Source organism: Malaclemys terrapin, chromosome 13 (genome assembly GCF_027887155.1).
Source record: "Malaclemys terrapin pileata isolate rMalTer1 chromosome 13, rMalTer1.hap1, whole genome shotgun sequence".
Taxonomy (NCBI): Eukaryota; Metazoa; Chordata; order Testudines; family Emydidae; genus Malaclemys; species Malaclemys terrapin.
This window is the reverse complement of record NC_071517.1, coordinates 1,633,928-1,658,548: the sequence shown is the minus strand read 5'-3', so window position 1 is coordinate 1,658,548 and position 24,621 is coordinate 1,633,928. Positions and strand designations below refer to the sequence as shown.

Here is a 24,621-nt window from a genome sequence, read left to right as displayed (position 1 = left end):
GTATAAGGTGTGTATTATAGTCTCTCTGGGTGTAGTAGCACTGGGTGTTAGATGTAACCCCATCACCTTCAATCAAGAAACATCAGGAACAAATCTGGCTCTCAATTCAAAATCAGTGCTGGGACTGTGTGTGTGTAGAATCTTCTTCTCAAGACACTGAGGTATTGTGTCCCCTCTTTTGTTGTATGGTCTTTGGGCTCAAGCTGGTTTATTCTGGTCTGGTGTCCTATAGATTAGGGACATCCATTGGGGGACACGTTAGCCTCTAGTTCCTATACCTGGACCTTGATTAGCACATAGCATCTCTGACAAGCATAACTCTCTCCCTGGGGTCTCTGGATGGGGTCTCTGAGGAAATCAGTCCAAGAAGAGCAACATCAAGATCTCACATTGGAGCAGTGTGACGAAGGAACTGGGACAGGTGGAGAAGGCAGAGACATTCACATCATTGCCTTGCTTGGGGAAAGTCCTTTTCTTGCTATTCTCGTATTCCCAGAGTGCCGAGGAGCCCTGGGCGTGACTAGGTGTTGTACAGCCCAGCCAGTCCCTGCCCCACACCGTTTACAATCGGAGTAGAAGACAAGAGACAGATGGCTACAGGCGGGACTACAAGGAGAACATCTTAGTCAGCAGGAGAGCAAATGGTCTTGTCTGGCTTCCTCCTTCGGAGGTCCGAGGAGGGGGAAGGGATGGTTCCCATGCAGCCCCAGGCCAGAGCTACCCATGCCCAGGAGAAAGGAGGCCCACGCAGCCGGGAACCAGCCGCTGAGAACCACCGCCCCTGGCCGGCTGGCTCCGCGCGTGGGCTGCCGCCCGCCCAGGCGGGGCCCTGGGGCAGGAAGCTCCGGGCAGCCCCGACGGGAGGGCGTGTCCGAGCCGGAGCCGCCTGCCCGCACCTCGCCCCGGGAGCGCAGAGCCAGGCGGGGGCTCCCTGCAGGGGACGAGCCCACGGGTCCCGCGTGGCCCGTGGGGAGGGTCTCGGCGGCGGAGGTAAGCGGGGGGCGGTCCCGGGAGCCGCGGGGGGGGCGGGGTGTGTGTCTCTCCCCCCTGCCCAGGCGCGGTCCGAGGCTCGCGGGGGCTCGGCTCGGCTCGGCTCGGCTCCCTGCCTGCGCCGCGGGCCCGGGGGCGGGAGCAGGTGCAGCGGCACGTGTGGCCTGCGCCGCCCCCTCGGCTCCGGCTCCGCTCCGCTCCCCTCCCCGGCGGCTGGGGGCGGGCGGCTCGGGCGCAGCCGCGTGCGCCGGGACCCAGCGCAGCGCAGCGGAGCCGGAGGTGGGCGCAGAGCCGCGCGGAGCCGCCGCCTCCCTCGCCAGGCACCGACCCGCCGCCGCCCCGGTCGCTGCTGCCCGGGAGATGCCGCTCGGCGCGCGGGGACCTGGGGCTCCGCTGCGCACCGGCCCCGGCCGCAGGGACCCGTGAGCACGTGAGTGACCCCGGGCCGGGGCCGGGGCTCGGGGGGAGCAGCGGGACTAACGGGCAACCTGCTCGTGCTGCGGGGTGCGGGCCTGGGGGGCAGGGCGTGGGCGTGGGAGGGATGCCCGGATGGGGGCAGGGTATGGGGGTGCCAACTGGGGGTGGTTGGAGGGGATGCCGGGAGGCAGGGTATGAGGGGATCTGGGGGGGGCAGGGTACGGGGGTAAGAGGGGATGCCAGCGGGGGTGGTTGGAGGGGATGCTGGGGGGGGCAGGGTACGGGGGTAGGAGGGGATGCCAGCGGGGGTGGTTGGAGGGGATGCTGGGGGGGGGCAAGGTATGGGGGTAGGAGGGGATGCTGGGGGGGCAAGGTATGGGGGTGCCAGACATGAGGGTGGGAGGGGATGCCAGTGGGGGTGGTTGGAGGGGATGCTGGGGGGGCAGGGTTTGGGGGTAGGAGGGGATGCTGGGGGGGCAGGGTTTGGGGGTAGGAGGGGATGCTGGGGGGGGCAGGGTTTGGGGGTAGGAGGGGATGCTGGGGGGGGCAGGGTTTGGGGGTGCCAGACATGAGGGAGGGAGGGGATGCCAGCGGGGGTGGTTGGAGGGGATGCTGGGGGGGCAGGGTTTGGGGGTGCCAGACATGAGGGAGGGAGGGGATGCCAGCGGGGGTGGTTGGAGGGGATCCTGGGGGGGCAGGGTATGGGGGTAGGAGGGGATGCTGGGGGGGGCAGGGTTTGGGGGTGCCAGACATGAGGGTGGGAGGGGATGCTGGGGGGGCAAGGTATGGGGATAGGAGGGGATGCCAGCGGGGGTGGTTGGAGGGGATGCTGGGGGGGGCAGGGTACGGGGGTAAGAGGGGATGGGGGAGGGGCAGGGTACGGGGGTAAGAGGGGATGCTGGGGGAGCAGGGTACGAGGGGATGCCAGCGGGGGTGGTTGGAGGGGATGCTGGGGGGGGCAAGGTATGGGGGTAGGAGGGGATGCTGGGGGGGCAGGGTTTGGGGGTGCCAGACATGAGGGTGGGAGGGGATGCCAGCGGGGGTGGTTGGAGGGGATGCTGGGGGGGGCAGGGTATGGGGGTAGGAGGGGATGCTGGGGGGGGCAGGGTATGGGGGTAGGAGGGGATGCTGGGGGGGGCAGGGTATGGGGTAGGAGGGGATGCTGGGGGGGGCAGGGTATGGGGTAGGAGGGGATGCTGGGGGGGGCAGGGTATGGGGGTAGGAGGGGATGCTGGGGGGGGCAGGGTATGGGGTAGGAGGGGATGCTGGGGGGGGCAGGGTATGGGGGTAGGAGGGGATGCTGGGGGGGCAGGGTTTGGGGATAGGATGGGATGCTGGGGGGGGCAGGGTGTGGGGGTAGGAGGGGATGCTGGGGGGGGCAGGGTATGGGGGTAGGAGGGAATGCCAGCGGGGGTGGTTGGAGGGGATGCTGGGGGGGGCAAGGTATGGGGGTAGGAGGGGATGCTGCGGGGGCAGGGTTTGGGGGTGCCAGACATGAGGGTGGGAGGGGATGCCAGCGGGGGTGGTTGGAGGGGATGCTGGGGGGGGCAGGGTATGGGGGTAGGAGGGGATGCTGGGGGGGGCAGGGTATGGGGGTAGGAGGGGATGCTGGGGGGGGCAGGGTATGGGGGTAGGAGGGGATGCTGGGGGGGCAGGGTTTGGGGGTAGGAGGGGATGCTGGGGGGGCAGGGTTTGGGGGTAGGAGGGGATGCCAGCGGGGGTGGTTGGAGGGGATGCTGGGCGGGGTGGGAGGGGATGCCAGTCAACCTCAGATGAGTGGGAGCAGACTGTGAAGCCAGGCTCTGGAAATGGTTCACTGGAGACACTGGGGGGGGGGGGGTACATAGATATTCAGGCGCTCCCCCCCCCATGTTGTTCCCTGTAATAATAGTGTACGTAGGTGGGTGGTAACCAGGATGCTGAGGTGGGATATAGGGAGCAAGTCTTGCTTCCTCTGCCTTGCTACTGTAACTCTGTATGTGTGGGTACCCTGCCTGCTTGTTAGTTGGGGGGGGGCAGGAAAAGAAGGGGCCCCACTCCAGAAGTGACTGATGGATGCCTTGGGCAAGTGGAGAGAGTGGAGTCTCTCCCCGGGGTGATGCCTGGCATGCGGTTGGTTATAAATCGCTGGGGTGGGGAGAGAGGTGCCAGATGTGTACTGCTCTGAAAGTGCTGGGGATGCAGGTGGAGTTAAGGGTGCCAGTGGTACCTGTCCACGAGTTTCTGAAATGCATTCAGGTGAAATACCTGTTAAAAATCCTGCTCCAGGAAACTGTCAGGCCCTCCCTGGGCAGTGGAATTCAGGTGGGACTGGGTCAGAGTAGCTGCAGTGGGATGTAGGGGATTCTGCTTCCTAAGATGATTGATGAATGGCTGAACTTTCTGTTCCTAAAGGGTCATTAAGGAACCTTTTTGTGGGATGGAAGTTACTGTGTTCAGTGGATCCCCTTCCCCTTTTGTGTTGTTGACATTGGGAGGTTACAGGCTGTAATGGGGGAGTGCAGTGCAAAGCCCTTTTTATTGTTTCTCCTGCAGCCTTCAGGGAGAAGTTGGGTTGCTGTGCAGAATAACAATACAGAGCAAAGTTCCCTCGGTGGCCCTGCACTACTATCCCAGGCTGTACTGCTTCGGAAGGGGGTTGTGCCTCTAGCGCCAGACCCCCACTGTTATCACACACATTATTGCACCTCCGCAGGAGGCACACAATGAGTGTTTCCCTTGGAAATCATTACAAAGACAGTCTGGAGCAAAGTAGCTTCAGGGGAAATAGGTGATAACTTTAGCAAGCCCAGCTGCAGAGCCAAATACTCGCTGTGGTGGAAGATTACTGTATTGTGTGAATTTGTATCTGCTTTCTTAGATTTGATATGTTGTGTTTGCTGCATTCCTGGTTGGTAAGATGTAATATCTCTGTGTGGGTGGGATGGAGGAGAATGGTTTAAAAATCTCCTAGTTGGAGAAGCCCTGGGTAGCTGAACTCGAAGAGTGCGAGTGCGTGCTAGTTAAACCTGCCATAAACTCTAGTCTAGCAGCTCATGAGAGAGGAGCTTTGGGTTGGGACCAGGAGTAGATGACTTCACAAATAAATCTCATAAAAGTCTATAGCACTCTTGAGGATTATTCCCAATTATTTCTTCAAGCAGTGGAGTTGCAGTTGAGAAGTTCTACTAGGGGCAGGGAGTGATGATACTAGGTAGGATTTTTCGTAAGTCCCAGTCAATTAATTACTTGAATATACCTATTAATACTTGTTTTTTAAAGTTCAAATCTGCAGCATTTTATTTGTTCACAAAAAAATTCCAGCAGAACTCCTCATTAAGTTTACATTATGGATTCTTAACGGATGTCTTAATTAGGCACTGTTGTTAACAGGAATATTACATTAATTAAAATCAGACCCTCCAGGTGAATGTAAATTGTAAAGAAAAGGTTGCATGAAGTGCAGACTGATTAAAGAGGAAGAAAAAGTGGGTGGGGAGGGTGCCTGAGAACCCCTACCTCCTTCTGGCCTGCATACCTCTGATAACTGGGTGAAGCTGGGAAGGGAGAGGAATATGGTTTGGAATAGAAGCTGTTACAGTTTCTGCAGTTTGCATGGGGGTGCAAATAAATCCAAGCTTGGGCAGCTTCCTTGGTTTTTCTTTTTTACTGGAAACATGCTTCTGTCTCTAGGAATGTCATTCTAAGCAAGGCTTGGCATGCTGCAGCGTTCATCTGAAACGTTGCTTTTGGGGAAAAAGAGGATGCCTTTTTATTCACCTGTTTTATATATGCTGCAGATGTAAAAAAATATGGTGCACTTATTTAACCACTTGTATGACAGTGGGTCAGTTTCTATAGATATTTACAATACCAAACGAGAGAATGTGTGGTGTTTCATCCAAACCTTTGAATGTAGGCATCTGAAGTAAAGAAATGTGCTTTAAGTGGTGAAGTGTATTAGAAATAAGAGAACCCCTCGTGGTGCTCTGTGCTGATGGTGAAAGATGCTTGCCAAACCATGAGGCAGCATTTTATCCAGGGAACAGCTGGGAGCTGAGGGTGCGTAAGATAATGCAGCTGTTCAGGTGGAGGGGAAAGGGGTGAAGTGCCCCTCACCCCAGCCCCCACCACGTTGGGGTATCCAGAGGTTGCTAGTGAAGCACAACTCCTGCCTTGGGAAGCGCTGAAGAGACTTCATTAGTGTGTGTGGGGCAGGGGCAGGGATTTCTCTGCTCCTCGCTCCAGTAAGCATGACATTACTGACATTGACTATTTTGAGTCGCTTTTCATAAAGGTTTGGAACTCACTTACTGCCTCTGTGAAAACCTGGCCTTGGGCAGGAGTGATTTCCTGCTGCTTTGTTTTGTCTCCCCATCATTGATATGGTTGTGGTCTTTCGCTGGGGAATGTGGGATAAAAGGCTCTCGGTGGGGGTGGAATGGGGTAAGACAAGCCAAGGAGTAATTGTAGGTGGCTGTATATTTTGGGAAGCTCCGAACACTTAAGGAATGCCCTGTTCTTTTTCTCTGCTCTCTGTAAATTCAGGATGGCATTTTCTCAGATGCCCTGGGGGTTGCGATTTATTTTACATCATATTGAAGGTGTATTATTATTTGTATTACAATTGTGCCCAGAGGTCCCAGTCAGTCTTGAGGTCTCAGTACTGTGTGCTGTACAAACACAGATTAAGACAGTCCCTTCCCCAAAGAGCTTTCTGGTTTTAAGATGAAATGGTTGAGACATGATTAAACCACACAAAGCAAAAAATGGAGGCTATTGTTCTGTATAATAGAAATACAGAAAATGCCCGAGGTTCATGATTTTTGTAGGGTTAGGAATTGTTTGCAAAGTGTGTGGGGCTGGCAGGCCGGCCAGAAGGTTCTGCTGGTTGCTGGGAGCTCATTCTCAGTAGCAAAGGGCTTTGTTTTTATGTGATTCAGAGAAAATACAGAGCTGATTTTTTCCCCCACCTAAAATGATTCATAGTTTGTTTAAAATAAACTCTCCTCATTGGGAAGTAGAAGCACAAAGCAGAAAGCCTTGGTAGAAAAAGGCACAGGAAGACTGCTGCAGGGTTCCAGCATGTCCTTGCAGGGCTAGGGATAGATGGTTGCTGTGGGATGGGGTCACAGTGGGCCAACAGGACATATAGCTCTGTATGAGCAGTGCCATTAATCTCAAAGCATCAGAAACTGGTTTCATGAGTCTGCAGGTGGGTAAAGTCTGATAGTAACTAATTCAGAAGAACAGCGTGCGGTGCAGCGGGCTGCTAGTGGCAAGACCGCCTTCCGTGATCCTGGGCTGGGGGGGGGGGGGGGGGGCGGCTAAGACGTCTTGTATGTATTAATTTAGGGATCCGCAGGATAGGGGACAAAAACTTCCCTTCTAAAATGTTGGGATTTGAGGAGATAATAGGCATGTGCTGGAGAGGAACCCCTCCCCCCCACGGAGGGGGGGGGGGGTTTAGTCTAGAGCAAAGCAATTGTAGTTGAAACAAAAGGTCTCCTGTCCCTTCTTGGGGACTACTTTTCCTAGAGGTCTGCTGCAAGGCTGTCTCCGCCCCCACCCCCGCCACTGTAAAGACAAGAAGGAAACTGACAGAGTCCTGGGTTTGGCGAATGACTTTTAGAAATAGGGCTGGTGGGCAGGGTAAATCTTTTTCCCTGAGGTCCCCACTCCTGGAAACGCAGTTTCCTTAGATCTCTCTGGGACCTGTTCCTTCACAAGGAGCTCGGCTCTGTAAACATGCTGCCTGTTTGCATCTTAGCTCTTTGACTAGTCACAATTCTCTACTCCCTCCCCCCTTTTTTCCCCCCTTTTAAAAAACTCTCTCTCTTTTGCACGTACTTCTCAGGGCTTGTCGACACTTCAGTGACTGCAGCGAAGATGCTACCTGCACTGATGGGAGGGCTTCTCCTGTCAACGTACATACTCCACTTCCCTGAGAGGCGGTAGCTCTCCCGCTGACGTACCGCTATTTATACCAGTGGTTAGGTCGGTATAACTGTGTCCCTCAGGAGTGTGGATTTTCCATGCCTCTGAGCAGTGTAATTATACTGATGTAAGTCTAGACCAAGCCTCACCATGATACCTCCACCTCAAGCATCACATTTATGTCACAGGCTCGTAGGATATTCAGGCAGAACAAACATAGTGTTTGCAGCTTCTCTGAAACATCCTCTCCAGGCTGCCATCATGGCCACCTCTTTTGTTTATACTTTCTCTCCCCAATATATCTCGTAATAGCTTTTCTTCCTCATCCTGTTGACTAGGTCTCCTGTCTTCCCGTTAGAGGAAGTTTCCGGACGGAGCAGGTTAATGTGTTTGCCATTGTGTGCTAGGTGTGGGTGCCCAGGGTGTTCACTAGCTTAGTGCTTGCATGGGGGCATGAGAACTAAGCCCCTGATTGGATTGGCACAGACACACCACTCCTGGACTCCGTGTGGGTGTCAGGGTCCTCCTGCACAGAGACGATTTTGGGATCAGGATTGGATTGCTGCATCTGGTGGCACACGGATAAGTGTCCTCATTTAAGACATTTACCATGATGTACCTCATCCAGTATGGGGCATATTTACTCATTCATTATATAAATAAAGAGTTTTAAGTGCATGCATTTGCTAAATTAGTTTGTCATCACAGTTTTTCAGATGCGTCAGCTGATGGCAGTTAAATGCTTTTGAAGGTTATTTGAGATAATACAAAACATGAAGGAAGTTCTTTAGTTTGTTTTTTTTTATTTAGCATGTCGGGGTGAGTTTACAGCAAATAATTTCTCTTTAGATAACCATGGAAAGCGAGTAAGAAAATGATGGACAAGGTCTGAAGTTGTCACACAAAAGGAGATGCCCACCTATTGCATAAAGTGTTGGTGTGGTGAGACATATGTGCAGTGTGGGCGAAAGGAACTTGGGGCTGTAGAGATTCGAGGGACCAGGAGTATCCTAGTGTAATGTTAGGTGTTTGGGAGAGGACTATGTTAATGATGATACTTTGTACTTTGCACCTTTCATCTGAGTATCACAAAGCACTGTACAAAGGTGGGGTGTGTATGAAGAACAATAGAGGTCAACTTTTCCTGTAGCCTGTAGCTGGAGGAACTCCAGCCAAGGCCTCATAGTCCTTCCTGCTAACATTTCTGGAGATGGCTGTGGTCTGTGTCCTCGCCTCCACCCCTTCTGACCCACAGAAAGGAGCCTTGAAAACTCCAGGATGTGGAGAGGAGACAGGCTGGTGAAAAGGCACAAATAAGTCTGTTCACCTTCAGGAAGAGTCTGGTTTTTCCACTAGTTCAGGGAAGAACATCTGGTTATGAACTGGAAACAGAACATTTTGCAAGAATCTCTATTTGGCTACAATTCCCAACGCTCTTTAATGTACTCAAAGGGGATTGTTGCTGTTGGGAAGCCTGTCTCGTAAAAGTACACCCAGCGCGCCTCTCTGTATGCTTTAATTTCCCCAGATACTAGCATAGGCCCCACTCTGATGTCTTGTCCGCGTCTCAGTGAGGTCTTGTGGGTTGGATTTGTTGATAACCACTTTTTCCAGCTGGGGTAACTAAGTACTAGCAACTTCGGGACTTCCCTAAGGTTGCAGAGTGAGTCAGTATCTCAGCTAAAGGTGACCTGTAGAGGATTTTTTTAAAATGGGCATGAACTTCTTTGAGATGGAGAAAAGAACATGAAGGGTGTGTGGGTTTTTTGTTTCTTTTACGAGTGTCTGAGCTGTTACGCTCTCCCACACTCATTCACAGTCCACAGCGACCCATCCCCTTCCTGGGGTTTTGGGAATATTAATCAGCTTAGACCTCCTTTGGTGGCTTGGCTGGCTCTAGGTTCTTCACCCTGGGACCTGCTCAGCCCACGCTCTAGATCCTTGCTTCTCCAGAGAATGCCTCCCTGCCTTATCTCTGAGTGGGGTAATGAGCCACCTGCCTCAGTGAGTCAGCAGACCCTTTTCCTGCAGGATCTCCACCGGCTAGTAGGGTGTCGCGTGTCAGGCCAGTGCTACCAGCCTTTACAGGTTCCCTTCCCCTTGTTTCGTACCGTTTGAAATAGCAGGCATGTCATAAGTGGTGTCCATTGACTTTGCAGGATGGGTTTTTGGTGGGGGGGTGTATTCTTGGCACTTGCACCCTAATAGAAGGGGCTGAGGTTGAATCTGTAACAAAGATTTTCCTTCTCTGAGACGATTATTGGTCAATGGAGTTAAATTTGGTTTAACAAAAACAAAGTTTTAAATTGTCTGACTAAAAATCTTTCCACGCTCAACTCCTGTCATGTTACCATTTCAGTAGTGTTTTCCAGGCTGGACAGGACCTGAATTTCTAATGTGTCAAACAATCAGAAGGGAGGGAAGTCCCCCCCTCCCCCCCCCGTTCATCTGTTCTTAATCCAACATAAAAAACCAAAACTAAAGGGGAGTCGCCTTCAAAGCCAGGAGTCTGCTAGTTCCTATTCTTTCCCTGTAGCTGTTGGCCCCCTTTGCCTTGTTGCCCCTCCCCTCAATGCGGAACCACCCATGTGGTGTCAGGAGGGAGAATTAGCAAATAAGCTGAAAGATGCAGGTTTAAAAACTCCTCTTCGGTCGTGACTCCTGTCCCCAAAACACCCATGTGGATGCCGAGACCCTGTTGGCAAGAGCTGCCTTTCAGCTGGGTTTTCCTTGCAGCACTCTCGCTGGGTTCCTTTGGCCGTTGTGGGCAGGGCACTTGTGTATTTATAAATCCCCTTTGCAGGCTGCTCTGCTAGGTCCACGTTATGTAACACCACCACCACTCCCTGCTCCGGGGAACTGCTAGCAGCCTGCTGGCCACAACCGATCTGAAAACCAAGCTGGCTGGAGGAAAGGAATCGCTTGGCTGGCTTGCCAGCCCCTTCAGCACAGAGGTGAGCAGGAATGTTCCTGAGTAAGGTGTGCTGCTTTTTATTTTCTCTTTGGATTTTTTCCTTAATTACTATTTGCCACTTGGGTGCAACAGCTCTGCTGCTTGGAAACAGAAGCGACTATTGTTTCCATGAGCGTACTGGTAGGAGATCCGTGACTGCTGCAGGGCATGCATCCATCTAGTTGGGCTAGAACTCTTTCAGCCCTCAGCAGTTTCTGTTGAAGATCGTGCAGGGGAATCCATCTCGCATATACTTATAAAACCCACACAGGTAGTGGTATTCAGACCCTGATGCTCCCACAGCTACTTTGGCTTGGAGGAGGTGGCAGGTGTGTATGTGAGAGGGAGAGAAGGACTGAGATACTTTCCTGTATGGTGCCGATCATCATGGTATGTCCTGATCCTGTAATTAATTCTGCGTGGGGGACCCCATGGGGCCCTGCAAGGACGCGGGGGTCTGTCTGGGTGGAGTTCCTTGCAGGACTGGGGCTGGAGACCAGACTGATGTTACACAGGCTGGCTAACTTTAAATACGCTCCCTTTGCTTTTGCTGAAACTTGCCAAGACTGGACTTGGCTGGGCCCAATCCAAACTGGTTCCAAGTAGTAATTATCGGCACACTCTAGTTTTAAGAAAAAGGGCTTTTTATTATCTGAAGTAATAACATGTGCTGACATAGACACATTACAGAAAACACTTATTGCAAAAAACATGTTTGAGAGTGGGGGGCTGGAACAATGTGTGTACAGTGGGGGGGCTGAGTGCCATTGACCCAAACTGTAGACCCTGTATATGCTGGAACCACTTCAAGCTCGGGGGTGCAGCAGCACCCCTGCTTCTAGTCCCTGTGTTTGAGGGTGGATGAGCGTCTGCCTGGAGCTGTGCCTAATGGGCAGGGTTCTAGATATTTTGGTGGGAGGTGCTGTACCACAACCTTAGATAACTATTGTCTTGGCTTCCCAGTTCCCTGTCTCAGATCAGTCATGCACCATCTGAAGTCCAGTCTCTGTAGCAAGGGTTCATTTATTCGCACCACAGATCTGATAGAGCACCTGTGGCCAGCCCTTGGGGTAGCCCTGCCAAGACAGGCTGCGCTGCTCTAGGCCATGGTTTGTTTGAAACGAGAGTTAACTCCATCAGTGCAAACAGTGCCTTTTCCACTCTGTGCTAGGGGCTGTACTGCTGCTTGACAGAGCCCCAGTGCAGACAAGGCCTAGTTAGTCGGGTTATTGTGTGAGCAGTGTGTGTAGAAAATTCCACCAGGCTTCTTCTTCCCCACCCCCCAGAATTTCCCTGATACAGAGTGGCCGGACTGTGAGGGAAGGTGTGATAGCCCAGATTGTGCAGCCTTGTGCAGTAGCTCCTACAACACTGCGGCTCTCGGCCACCTCTTTTCCCAGCTGCACTGATTAATCTTGTCTGTGCAGCACTTCTCTGCAATGACCCAGGGGTTGGGAGAGACTAGTGATCTGTCTGCCAGGGGCCTTTCCTCCCCCCGTCAAGCATGGGCGCAGGTGAATGGGATTGGCAAGTGGAGGTCAAGCGGTGTTTAGCTCCAAGGAACATGGAACAAAGATTTACAACTCTTTCCTGCTCCACTGATGGACAATTAAAGTGCTGCATGGTTGGAAGAGAGCAATGTCTCTAAGAGGCAGCAATAGTCAGTATAAATCAGTCACCTTCACTTAAAGGTCTGAGCAGGGCTGCTTTAAAGGCACTGATCACACTCTGTTTGGAATTCATGCAAGTTTAATTTACAGAAATTCTAATGCACTCAACTTATTTTTTTGGGGGCCCTTCCTATCTCACTCCTCCCAGGGTTGGAACTGTACAGAAAAGTAGGTGGGAGGGTGAGTGGGAAACACAGAAGAATTTTGTTGAAACATCAGTGTCTTGTGTTTATATAGCATCCTCCAGGAATGAGCCCGGGACATCAGTTCTGATTGTGCATGTGTACCTGCGCAGTGCTATACAGGTAACAGCCTACCGGGAGGGAACAAATGGATTGGTGATGCTGTCAGTGCCCTGAAATATGTGCAGGTTTATTTATAGACTTCCTGTGGCTTTGTTTTTATACTTGATCCACATTGCACGTTTTAATTGAACTTTATATAATTCTGATGTCAAATGATGCTGCTACTCCGCTCCTAGAATGCTGTTCAGTCAAGATCTCAAAGTGCTTTCCAAAGGAAAGCAAGTGTCCTCCCCATTCACAGACTGGGAATGTCTTTGCTCTCCTACCAGTTATTGGGTTGTTTGAGAGCTTGATCTCTGAAGGAAGAAAGTCTGGGTGTCTTTAACAGCATATGGTTTGATTTCAGGACAGTGGTGGAATTGCTTGTTGAGTAATAGTGGTGTGACATCAAGATAACTTCCCCAATCAGTGCACCGTGGTCATTTAATTAACTGCCGTCTTATTGGCTGAGACATTGTTAAATGTTCCAGGGTTTTCTGCTCTTTAAAAAGATGACCTCGCACAGCTGTGATGTTGCAGTTGTAATGTCATAGCTATGGTTTGGCCTACAGGCATCAGAATTGCAGTGCTCTGTGTATCTGTGGGTGCCTATATGGATTGTGGACACATGCCATTAAGAGCAATGGATCTTGGCCTCCAAATGCACAAGGTTCTAAACACCCTTTGTAGATCTACCCTTAGTGTGGAGTCATTCAATTCGAGGGCTTGCCTGAACTAACTCTGTGTCTGTCTGTGTGTGGAACGCATTTTATAGAATATGCATATGTCCATGTATAAAGAGGGGTCTAACTATATTTAATCTGCCTAATTGCAAAGGTAATTAGGGGTCCTGAGCTAGCTGTCTCTCGATCTGTGGAGCAGCGTGGCTGATAAAGCGTGATTCAGGGACCTTGTTTTAAAAAAAGAAGTTTTTATTTAACTTCCGTGAAGTTGCCATGGTTACTCCCAGGCATGGCATCCATGCCTGTCTTGCCTTAAGTGCAGCTGTTAGCATTAAGAATTAAAACATCTCCATTTGGAGCTTCCCTAGTCTAACTCGGTCGTAAATCCTGTTTGTGCTCTTGTGTGGAGGAAAGCTGCAGTTCAGAGAGCTTTTCTTTTTTTAAAGATCATGGAATGGGGTCTTCTAATGTTGTGTTTTGAGAGATTGGGATGGCAGAATTTCTCTCCCGCTCTAAAATAATTATTTATAGCCAAGAAAAGAGAGAACTTAAAATGCAGCGTTCAGGTCCTGACGAATGCAGGGGGTGGGGGTGGAAGAGAGAAATTCCCTCTTCTCCCAGCAGAGCTATTATACTGCCTTGTTGTCTTTGTAAATTCAATGCAAAATTGATGCACCACGCTCAGCTGGCGCTTTCCTAATGCTGCTGCTTACCCCCTTGTGTGGTGAATGGCATGCTGGTTTCCTTGCTTCATGTTAATGTCCAGGCCAGCCACCAAATCCTTGTCCCGACCCCCATCATCTCCTGCCTTGACTATTGAAACCTCCTGCTTGGGCTTTGGAGACGCTTGCCTTGCCTTCTTCGTTCGGTCTGAAGTGTGTCCGTGAGACTCGACTCTCTCACCCACTGCTATGACTGTCCAGTCCTCTCACAGGGCCATCCGCCGACTTCTCACCTTCTGCATCAGGGTGACGCTCCATAGTGTGGCCTGCAAGGCCTTGCATTCCAGCTCCCGTTCTACTGTCAGCTCCGCGCCGCTCCCTCTGTCCTCCTCCTGCCCCATCTCCAAGCCTAGTCCTGTTTGTGAGAGCTGGTGAGGGGAGAGGCTGCTTAGAAAATGGAGGGGGACTCCTGTCCCAGTAGCCCTTCTCACATGGGCGCTGAGTAATCCAGGGCATGCGCTGAGTAATCCAGGGCATTCACTGAGGCGCTGCTCAGAGGATGGGTCTTAGGTGAGAACTGGCTGGGGGTGCACACTCTGCCTGGAGCTGAGCAGGTGCAGTATTGTGGGAGAAACGGGCACCCCAGACAGTGACCTAGCTGTCCGATTGCTTGATGTTCATCGGGAGAGGGGAAGGGGCTGGCTAGTCCATTTGGTTAGCTGTAAGTCGTAGAGAAACACGCTGCCCTAACAAAGTTTCGTTTGTTGAGTCCCATTCCCGTACCGAGAGCACCTACTTCGTAGGAAGCTGAGTTCCGGTCTGTCCCGATTGCTGGCTTCCTGCTGCGGAGCTGCTGTTATGGAAATGGCGTCTTGCTTTCCCTGGGCCTGCTCTGTGAGTGCCTGTCTGACCATTGCTGTTGGTTTGTAACTCCCGCGCATGAATGTGTTTGCATCGGTCTCCAGAATGCACGTTCGCTTTGGCGACATGTTGTTTGTGCTGTTTTCATCCATGTGGCCTACTCAGATGCTCCTATTGCCGCACGTTGCAAAGCTGTTTGGATGCCGTTGTAGAATTTCACTCTGGCATAAATTGGGAAGCTCTCTGTGGCAGTGGCCGTGGTTCCTGTGTTGTCACTACAGTGGTGCAGCATTAGTGATACAAAGTACTTACAAAGTAACTTACGTCCTAGCTGTGGGCACCAGTCATTATTTATTGGCTCATACTGGGCTAGTCTCCTGTTTGTGAAAAGACCGTTTCCTATCTGTGCAGAGAGAGAGCCGCTCTGTAGATTGGCCTTTCTGACCCCAGCAGGGAACATACTTCGTTGTGCTCTGAAGAACAGAGAGAAACCGGAGGAGCAGCCTGCTTCTAAAACTGGAAAGAAAGCAGGGAGCTGCTGTTCTACACCAGGCGTTGCTCTGGCCCTGTGCTGGTGCAAGGAGGCTATGGAGGGGGAAACGGTCCTGGCCGCTTCTGATAACATGCTGCAGGAGACCCAGTGCTTTTGGGGCCTGATTTTTAAAAAGTGGGGGCTGCTGGGTTCCGAGCCCTTCTGAAAATCTAGTCCTTAGAGCAGCACAGCTGAGTCCAGTGAGGACTTGAGTGGACGTTTGCTCTTCCCAGGAGTTGGTTTAATGTAGCTATCTGCAGAGCATTCAGTCCCGTGTAAATTAGACTCATAGACCTTAAGGTCAGAAAGCACCATCATGATCATATAGTCTAACCTCCGCACATTGTAGGCCACAGAACCTCACCCACCCGCTCCTGTAATTGACCCCTAACCTCTGGCTGAGTTACTGATGTCATGAAATCATGATTTAAAGACTTCAAATTCCTTCAAGACTTTCACTTGACAAAGCTCACACTTAATGCATCTGCTCGCTCACACATGGGCTCAAACCAGTGTGGAGTTCATAGCTTCTCGCATGCATGGCCGTGTTCCTGGTGCTCACTGGCTACTGGAGAGAGAGTGGCTGCCCTCCTGGAACAGTGCAGTGTGTGCGGTAATGTTTTCCATAGCATTCCTCCCAAAGCCCAGGGTCTCTGCCTGCTTCACAAACTTCTGTCCTATTATCCCCATTTTACAGATAGAGAAACAGGGAGGTCACAGCAAGTTGGTGCCAGAACTGAATATAGAGACCTGTGTTCTGACCACTAGACCCTGCTGCCTGAAAAGAAGAGTGGTTCCCAAACGTCCCATCCCCTCCTCCCCCCCCTCCATGGCAGAAGAGGCAGTGTGGAATAAAAACCTAGTCAAGGAGGCGCAGAGAGAGAGGTTATGGTATATCAGTGTTTCCATGGTGATGGCTGTGATGTAGGACAGCAGAGGATGGCTCCTCTGGAGAAGGAAGGGAAAGGAGGGGAGGAACAGTCGGCCGCTCCTGTCCAGTACAAGAGATTTTTGTGATAACTTGTCCTGAGCCAGGCAAAAAAATGTTGCAGTGTAATTCCAGGGCAGCAAATCCTGTGTGTGTGTGTGTTTGGGGGGGGGGGGGGGGGGGGGAGAACTTTAAAAACAAAAAATGGTGGGGATTGGATGATTTCACTCCCTAATGGGAAAAAAATTGTAAATCTCCCCCCGACCCCCTCCCAACCCCCCCAGAAGCCCCAATTAATTTTGTGGGCTCTGGAAATCTGGCCTTGCCGGTGTTTCGAGCGGCTGCTTCCCCTGTGCCGCTTCCCTTCCCTGCTGCACCGGCCGGTGAATTAGCTCAGGTAATGAGGAGTGCACTGGCCTAGTAATAACAGCCATCTGTCCAGGACAGGAGCTGAACTTTGTCCTCATTATGTCTATCAAAGTCTTGTCCTGCTCCCTCTCCTGCTTCGCCGGTCACTTTTAAGCCACAAAGGTAGGGGGAGGGAGGGGAACCTAACTAGAAATATTTCTAAGAATTTGGGTGTGTAATTGAAGCCCTGGGCAAACATCTCTCCCCCTCACAGCCACACTGCTTGGTCGTTCCCTTCTTTCACTATTTTAAAAATTTCCCCAAATTAAGTGAAATACTTGCTTTTATTTCTCTCTCCTTTATCCCACTTCCTTTATTTTTTATCCCTTTCCCCTCTTGGTGAAATATTTTCTTGCGGTGTCAGGGCAATGTGACCTGGTTCTGTAATAAAGAGGAGGCTTATTAGAATTAAAGCCCAACAGTGTTAAAAAAGCAATCTTTGCAAGATTGAGGCCACAGGGGAATTGTAAATTCTTGGCAAAGATTTCCATTGAAAGACTGGAGTAAAAACACATGCGCATGCATGTGTTAAACCTTTGCAACACAAAAGTAGTTTAGTTTCAAAAAAGGTGGAAGAAGGCTAGAGAGGGGGAGCTAAGCAGCTGGCATACACTGGAGGTGCACCTGTCCGCCCCCAAAGGTGTTGAGTTGGGGGTGCAGCTGCTTTGCTGAGACTGGGGTATCAATGTTCATTTTCTCTAGTTTTTTTTTTTTTTTTTTTTTGCATCTGTCTCTCAAGCCACACCCCCACCCCTCCTCTTCTCATATCTGCACAGCCACCCACCCACTTCCATCACCATGTGAGCAATGACAGCAGCAGCTAAACAAGCAGCCAGGCTGTTTAATATGCAGTCCTGTGAGACAGCATGTCAAGGAACCCGGTGTTAATTATCCGGCTCCTTGTGGCCCTGAGAGTAGTGATTAGATGCTGGAGGTGTTGGGGATCCTTAATCTCTTTGCTCAAGGTGCAGAGCAGGGAAGTTTCCCGTCAAGTTGGTGGTGTAAGCCCTTGGTGTGCGCATTCTGGTGGGGGCGGGGGAAGTGGAGACGCAGGGAGTGGGAAGTAGGAGTGTAGGCAGTGGAGGTCGAAGGCTGGGTTCGTGGTTTTGTCTGTCCTGCTTTTCCCTCTGCTGTGACCCATCCTCTAGAGCTGATGCCACAGGCTTATTCTCTCCAGGGTTACTCCCCTGGGGAGAGGGGTTCAGCTTTCTTATAGGCAAGCTCCTGAAGTGCTGGCCCGCTGCAGCATACGTGGGTGGTGCCAGTTGGAGACTCTCTTCCTCAGATGCCCTGCTCCACGCACGCCCCCAAAGGCTCTTGGAGAAGCCCAGCCAGAGTATTGGTTCTGGCCCAGTGCGGAATTGCCTGAGCTAAGACCTCTGGGGGTGGAGGGGTTTGAACAGGAAGGAGGTGAAGTGGCCTCCTTTCCCCCTGTGAAATGCTCCTCCCCCATACTGCTCTCCCGCTCTGGTCCCTGCTTTGGCAGGGGCGGGGGCTCCAACTCCGGAGTGGGGCAGATGAATGTGGACTGAGTGTCCCTGGAGCAGCGCCCCCCGCCCCCCTCGGTAGTCTGTTAGAATTGTTTCCTGTTAGCAGACTCCTTTAGAAAGTAAGCTCTTGCGGCAGGGGGACATGTGCCGTGCACACCTGTGGCACAGTATAAATGATGGTGTTTTAAACGAGCAGAAGAGGGAGTTGATTTATGAATGCTGCTGCCTAGGGGTGGGACCACGGGGAGCTGGTACTCCCCTGCCAGCAGGTGATGAGACTGAGACAGAAATGAAACAAATGTGAACTCTTCTCTGGCCTGCAGATGATCCAGGAGGGCGAGCGCCAATTACACCCAAGGGCTCTTGTTCGGTGTTCGCTTGGATGGCCTAAATTTGGCCAGTAATTATCTCCATGTAGCAAATTCTTTAAGTTTTGAAACTAGAACCGGTCTGGTCCTGAATCCAGTCAGCTCTGCCTTCCAAAGCTTTATAGTCATGGTGCCATGAGCCAACCCCAGCGCCAATCATTTCAGGGATATTTGGGTATGGAGTCAGACCAAAACTTCACAATACTTTCCCCAAGTGTTGTTACCGGTTTTGGTGAGAAACAAGTCGTCGTGATGGTGCCCAAGGAGAGGCTGAAGGGGCAAGTGAGTGGGGCATGCAGGGGGAGTAGGAATTGTTTGGAGCTTATTAACGTGTGTGAGACATCAAAGCAGTCTTTCTGGGCCTCTTTAAAAATCTGCATACCAGGCAGTTGAGAATTCAGTGTATGTGTGTCTATCTCTATATAATCTATAAAATGCAACTTAACTATAGCCCTTACTGTCACTCCTGGTCTTGTATATTTAGGTATTTATAGCTCTGTACACACGGTGTGTGTCGTGTGTATATGAGCGTATTATATGTGGTGTATACCTACCAACGCACAGACTTGGGACACTGGAGTCTGAGTCCAGGCACCGAAGTGGGGAGGGATAGCTCAGTGGTTTGAGCATTGGCCTGCTAAACCCAGGGTTGTGAGTTCAATCCTTGAGGGGGCCACTTAGGGATCTGGGGAAAAATCAGTACTTGGTCCTGCTAGTGAAGGCAGGGGGCTGGACTCGATGACCTTCCAAGGTCCCTTCCAGTTCTAGGAGATGGGATATCTCCATTAATTTATTTATTTTATTTATTTTTATGGGGGGGTGGGGGTGAGTGTAAGGAACACTTTGGACTTTGTTCTTGATTCATCCCAGGAGCTGGAAGATGGTTTTGCCTTCAGCTCTAATCCTTGGGCAGGGCGTCAGATGAATTCTGGGATCTTGTTTAGAATGAGCTGGAGACTGACTTGGGTGGTAGTTCAGGTAGCTGGGTTTTGGGGGGCATCCTGTCCATCTCTTGTCCTCTGTTTTATTATGTGTAGAGACATTTGGCTGTGGCAACTTCCTGCTGGTGTCCGCCCAAAGGGGAACGTGAGCAGCTTTTCACCCCACGTGAGAGGTGCTGGCCCAGGGCTAGGGATGGGTATGCTCCACCACCAGTCCCGCTGGGCTGGGACCCTTTTGCTTTAGAATAAATGGATGACGGGGGGCCTTCCCCTGTGGGGCAGCAGGAGGGGTTTGACATTCTGTAGTTCAATAGACACGAATGGTGGAGAGTAAGGTATTGGATTCCCTATTCTTGGAGGCGGGTGAGAGGAAGGGGAAATAGTTTGTGAGAGGCCGTATTTGTATTGAGTTGCTGTTGGTTGTGCTTCCACTTACTGTCAGGGAAAGGTAAATCGCTAGTCTCACGAGCTGGTGCAAAATGTGAATGTACGAGCCAAATCCTCCTGCGTTGCTGTGTGCGTGAAGCTGGACCTGCGCTGGCTTCTTGTCACTGCTTTTCTTTGACTGCTGCCAGGTCAAGGAGCGATTGCCCTTGACTGGACTGTCTCAGGGCAGCGTCCCTGCCAGCCATGGAATTGCTGGGGGCAGCTCAGAGGGAGTGATTGGCATCTGCCTGTTCTCAAAACAAAACCAACTAGAAGGTGGCGTCTGCCTGCCTTTTCGGGGTGGTTGGTTTGTGTGAAGAGTGGGTTTCGGCCTCTGCAGGGAGACTCCCCTGCCTTCTGAAGAAAGGGCAGTTCCCTGCAGTCTTGCTTTGCTTTCTCAGCCTTTCATGAAAGACTAGTTGGTGACCCGCCCACCCCCATCCCGAAAACTAGAGGGGGCAAATGCGTTGCAAAAAATGTTCTCTTGGCAGCAGCATTCTCCCTCCTGCAGTCACCTAGCACATTCAGTGACAAGAGACCCCGTCAGTAAAACTAGGGGGACGCAGACAAAGAATAGCTAAAGGGAAGCGGGGTGATCGAGTGAAGAGTGTGAAGTCAAACCAGAGAAATCCAGGCGAGGGGGTTGGTGTAGCTGGGGAGATACCTGCTGGAGTGATGCGCTCTCTGACTCCAGCCTTGTGACTGGGAGCTGCGCACAGGCTGGCAAGGAGCAGAAATCCATTTTGGACTCGCTGAGCGGAAGCCTTCTCTTCTCTTTTGTTTGTACCCTTTTTTTTTTTTTTTTGGTCTGAGTGCTTCGTTTTCCAGAAGCTGTCATTTTACATAAACCTCTCAGTGAGGTACATCCATTCCCACTGCCAAAATCTCCATATCAAACACTTGTAACATGCCGCTGAACTGACAGCCCTGACTATACACGCTCCATGGCTTTACAAAGGGATGCTGCGTCTGTGAAGGATATAAATACACGCACTGAAATGGCACACAGCGCGTGCTCTCCATCTTGCACTCTCCCCCGTTCGTTCGCTCGCTCGCTGCCCGGTGTATCTGCAGCCTCTGCATATGGATGCAAATGCCCCTCCCACTCGCACCTCTGTGAAATGAGCCATTGTGCAGCGGCGCTGGGGATGGATGGTGTCTGGGCAGGAGGGGGGGCTGCAAAGGCATTCCTTCTGGGTCTGAGTGTTGAATTTTGTAGGCGTCATGTGCACCCATCAGCAGTGAGCGATGGCATGTATTCCCCGGGTAACCGTGGCTGAGAGACCCCAGGGCACCAGAGTCTGCAGACTGTAATCAACAAATGCGAATTCTGGTGGCCTAGCTGCCCCTCTGGTTGGTGCTTCTTAGCACTGTGCTGTAGAGGGGAGCAGCAGGAGAGGTGGGCCTCCCCTTGGGCTGGCTATGCAGAGGGCATCATAGATTGCAGGTAACGGGGATGAGGTGGGCTCATGTGCTAGCCTTCTGCCTGTAGATCGGGGTTAGGTTGGAGCGTGGGCTCAGTCTGACCGCCACGAGGGTGTGTGCCCGCTACAAAAAAGCCCACCCTGGAGCATGAGGCTGGTTGGACCTGGGTGTGCGTGTGTGTTCGGAACTGGAATGCTGGGTGGCTCAGGGCAGTGCTGAGGTGTTAGCAGAGCCGTGTAGAGCTGGATAGGAAGCAGGCTCTGAAATGGGATTGGTTCTCACCCGTTAACAGCCCCTCTCTTCCACGAGTGTGAGAATTCTCTGCATGTGCTTCAAAACGGAGGAAGCAAATGCAATAATGATAAATCCCTAAACGTGGTAAGAGTCTGGAATCCAAGGTGGCAGTGTGGGGTCAGCCGTGGTCAGAGATAGTAATGCGTTCCCAGTCACTGCAGAGTGACTAATGCCTCTGAGCTAGCTGTTTGTATGATCCTGCGGTCCCCAGACTTCCCCAGGCTGCTAGGGAATCCTTTTTCAGACTGGATACCGCTCTGTACACACCTTCTGCCTTGCAACATCTGCATATTGGATAGCATCCCAGCTTTGCTCTCTCCTGGGTTCAGTTGATTAATACAGAAACAGTTGCTTTGGGACATGTCACATCTCCCTCTCCTCCAACACAGTCCTTGTTTTGTTTGGTTTTAAATGCATTTCTCTTTCAGCGGGCAGTCAGGCTTCAGGGCTGGCTAAGAATCTCCTTGTCTCTGGGAGCTTTGGGGGATGAGCTGGCCCGGATTGTTCCCATGGGGCTGGATTTCCGGCCCTCTGCCTCCCCACCAGGTGATGGGACTTTCATGCCCGACTCATTTTTGAATGAGGTCCAAGCACGAAGGATTTTCCACAAAGCAGTCCTGTGCTGTCCAGCTACAGAGTGGGAACGGGGTTCTCCACCTGCATGGAATTTGCCATTGGGTCAGAGTCTTTATTGAGGAAAATCTTGCTGTTGCACAAAGTGTGCATCCCTGTGATGGAGCTTCATTGCTCTCCCTTCCCTTCCTGTTTCTGCTCATCCCCCTTCCCTTCCACATCTCCACTTCTGCTGAGAGACATCGCCTCCTCCTAATGCAGGCCGGATGCCCTCCACACGAGTCATGAATCCCAGGGCCTGTGGCCAGCCTGCACTTGACATGGGAACGTGGGTAGGTGATGGTGGTCTCCATCCCCATAGCCCTTTCTGTCCACATGCACCACAAGGCTCTTACGGTTACACTACATAGAAATAAACAGTGAATGAGGCATTTCTCCCACCTGTTGAAAGGGTTGAAAACATGGCCGTGTCTGACAGCACGAGAGCTGGTTGGTTGGTTGGTTTTTTTCCACACAAAAATATTTTCATTGAATGAAATGCGGCCTCTGGTTGAAAAAATGAAAAAAGTCACAAATTCAGTGTTCTTTGGATTTGTTCATTCTTTGATGAAATCTGAAAACACCACCCCACCCCCATTTCCTCTCTTTCCGTTCCACACTTTTAGTGGGGGTAGAGGGGAAGGGAAGTGTGGGGGGGGGGACAAAATCCCCGAACGTTTTCAGTTTAGAATAAATGAAAACTCCATTCTCCTTTGAAATTCGTGGAATGAAAATGTTTTCAAAATTTTTGGGGAAAATTTGTTCCCACTTTTCAACCATCTCTAAACAGAGCAGTGCCTGGGAGCGGCCGCGAGGACCGCTGCTGCTGCATCCGGTTGAAATGAATAGGATGGTCCAAAAAGGAACGTGGCTGAGGTGCCGGGGCTGAGACCCTGACTTGGATGAATAGCATGGTAGGATTTTAAATGGCTGTGAGGCATCTAGGCCTGGATTTTGTCTTGTCCAAAAGCATTGTCTCCTAGTGAGATGCTGGGGAGTTGCTGGGGGGTGGGAGGCGCAAACACCTACTGAATTACAAAGGCCCACTGATTTCTGCAGCACCTGGGTGCTCTGCAGAAGTCTCCCTGCCAGTACTGACCCATCCTGACCTTTCCTGGCTTGTGCACCCTGACGGGAGCACAGCTTGTGATATATGGCTGCAGGCCAGAGAAGGGCAGCAGAAATAATTAGAGGTCTGAGTGCAGCGGGATTTGGAGACTAGGGCTGCGCAGCTGAAGAAGTGGTTTATACGGTAGCAAATGGCTTGGGGGAGCCATGCTCCTGCCGTCTGGTGCAGAAACGGGCTCTCCCATTAAAAGCCAACCGTCAGACATGGATACAAGAAAACTGTTTATGCACAGGATATAACGAACCCATGGCACTGCCCATCACAGAATGTCCTTGAGGCAAAGAGTTGGTAATTCTTAAAGAAGCCAGATTGTGTTTGGATGAAAGGGTCATGTCCTGACTCGGTGGGTGGCCTATGTCAGAGACTTAGGAAGGTGTAAAATGCACCTATCTGAGCAGTCCTCTGGAGGAAGTGTTCTTCCTGACCCCAGCTGGTGGGGTCCTGTAGCATGAGGATTGCAAGCCCTTGTAATTTTATCCTAGCTAATCTATTGCAGATGCTATTCTTATTGGCTTGCTCCAGTGAGGCAATTGCTACTATCTCGTGAAGGCCTTTTTCTCCTTCCCTTCTCATTAACGGCCTCGCTTCACTGCAGCCCTTCTTGTGCCAGGAGGGATGGAGGATGCTCTCTCCCATGCCTAGTTACTGCTGCACCTGATTAGAGATGGAGCGCTGCTGAGCAGAGCAAGGCAAAGTTAAATCCCCCTCTCCCTCTCTGGACTGAGAGCACATGGGGCTCAGAACCTGAGTGGGGGCTTTTTCTCAGTGGATCAGGTTCAGGACGATAAATGTCTGGCTCGCCTTATAACCCAGTGTATGAGGAACATACACCTGCCTTGCATGGCTACAGAGAAGGACGTAAGAGAGTTTCTTCATCTTTAGGCTTTCTTGTCATGAGGGGAAGGAAGGAATACACGCCCAGGGAGCTGTTTTATGGGTGCTCCTTGCACGTGTGTGGGCATCCTGGAAGGGCTTGCTAAGCCCGGCTATTCCTGTACCACTCATACTGCAGGTTGGTAGTTTTTGAGATCTTTGAACATTGTGCGTGACCTGCACAACCAGGGCGTGGATGTGATGGGCATCATTTGAATGCACTGGAGTTAATAAAACACATTGTGTGGCATAGTGTTGGTCTCCTGTGTGTAGAGTACAGCATGTCCCTCACCTTTATGTGTGTGTGTGTGGGAGGGGGAGAGGGTTCTCCCTTCACGCACTGCGTGTCGGCTGGTAATGGAGGCTTTAATTGGCAGAATATGTCTCCCATCACTTTTAATGCTGCAGTTGTTGGAATTTCTGCCTCTCTTACGCAGGGGAGCCTTGACACTAAAAATACTAGAGTTATTTTTTATGTAGTATCATTAAAATGGTTTTTAATTGAGTTCATTTCTGCAAGTTCGATGATAAATTTTTAAGCACCTCGACTCTCAGAGACACTTTTGCAGTAAGCCGCTTTCCTCTTGTGTGCTGCTCTAATTGATTCTACTTGTGTATGGGAAGAGTTTAGTTCTTTCTCTCTGGCAGAACGCAGGGACTTTGTCTGCAGCTGTGCCAAGGAGGAAACAGACCCTTGAGAAGCCCAAGGTCTTGAAATGTATTTCTCGCCTGCTGTTGTCTTTATTCATAGCCAGAAAT

General features: G+C 51.4%; 1 protein-coding gene across 10 annotated transcripts in view; it reads left to right on the top strand.

The window, feature by feature from the left end:
- Positions 1–1,291: 1,291 nt before the first annotated feature.
- Positions 1,292–24,621, top strand: part of RBFOX3 (RNA binding fox-1 homolog 3) — a 333,267-nt gene continuing 309,937 nt past the window's right edge. For all 10 annotated transcript variants that reach the window (XM_054048042.1, XM_054048041.1, XM_054048048.1 and 7 more), the window contains exon 1: positions 1,292–1,420. The gene's annotated coding sequence lies outside the window, so the exon portion shown is untranslated. The remainder of the gene's footprint in view (positions 1,421–24,621) is intronic.